A 1037-nucleotide genomic window follows, 5' to 3' on the forward strand; every position below is an offset into this window, starting at 1 on the left:
TGGTACACAGACATACATGTATCATACACATAAAAATAATAAAGTAATTTTTAAAACAAATTCAAAGAATAGGTAAGATTTTCCCAAAACTATAATCATAAAGTTCTAATATATAGCCAGAGTCAGACAGAAGTTGTAGGGTCCAGAACAAAATGAAACTGTGAGGCTTTTATTAGAAGTCAAAGGAAAGTGCCGTGAATGTCTGTTCTTACTGTGTTTTTATTCACATGTCTTCCCTGCCCCTTACTCTCTCCCAACCTCCCTCACTTTGTCACTGTATTTTCTATTTGCTATTCAGTGTGGTTCTAAAAATAATTAAAAATATGAATTATTAGCATGACATTTACGTATACATAGTTCAATATCAGTTTAAATATAAGAGAATTTAACTCCAATATTAATTTAAATATAAAATAAGACAAAAATCAGCAAACAACTCGTGTTATAATTTGTATATGCACAAACAAAAATAAACCCAAAGTGAATCACACATTGAAATGTTAAATGAAACTATGAAAAATTTAAAATTCAGTATAACAGAAAATATCTAGCTGAGTTAAGGAGTCTTAGATAGGACAATGAAATCATGAGCCAGAAAATGGTTGCTAAACTTTAATTCATCAGCAGTCTAATTTTTTCCCTTCTGCAAAGATCCCATTAAGAAAAAAATGGTGCCCTACTGCATCAGTGGGCAAAGAGACACTTTGATGATGGTGTTACTCTTATATCAACCAGGGACAGAGTAGGTTGTAGTCCTTTGTTCATTCCAGCTTGATATCTGGCTTGGTTGCCAAAGCTGTCTTATGCCCAGGACTCACACAAACCAAATCAAATCCAGGTAGTGCAGCATGGGAGACCTATAGACTACCATGCTAGTTGCAGATCTGTTCTCTAGCACATGGCACAGGCAGGCCATAGACACCCTCTTGTCACAACACTCAGCATGGATGGAGGATGTCACCCAGGGGTTCACCACCCACATGGCCCAGCCTTCATAAGGAACCACCACAACAGTGATCAGATGGGAGATTATATAT

The 1037-nt window shown here is 36.2% G+C and overlaps 1 non-coding gene across 1 annotated transcript; it reads left to right on the forward strand.

Annotated features, from left to right (window-relative positions):
• Positions 1-672: 672 nt before the first annotated feature.
• On the forward strand, positions 673-820 carry LOC120099473 (small nucleolar RNA SNORA48). Its single transcript, XR_015647210.1, has one exon. It is a non-coding gene; the product is annotated as a small nucleolar RNA SNORA48 (small nucleolar RNA).
• Positions 821-1037: the final 217 nt, after the last annotated feature.

The sequence above is a fragment of the Rattus norvegicus genome, chromosome X (assembly GCF_021556685.1).
Source record: "Rattus norvegicus strain SHRSP/BbbUtx chromosome X, alternate assembly SHRSP_T2T, whole genome shotgun sequence".
NCBI classification, from domain to species: Eukaryota; Metazoa; Chordata; class Mammalia; order Rodentia; family Muridae; genus Rattus; species Rattus norvegicus.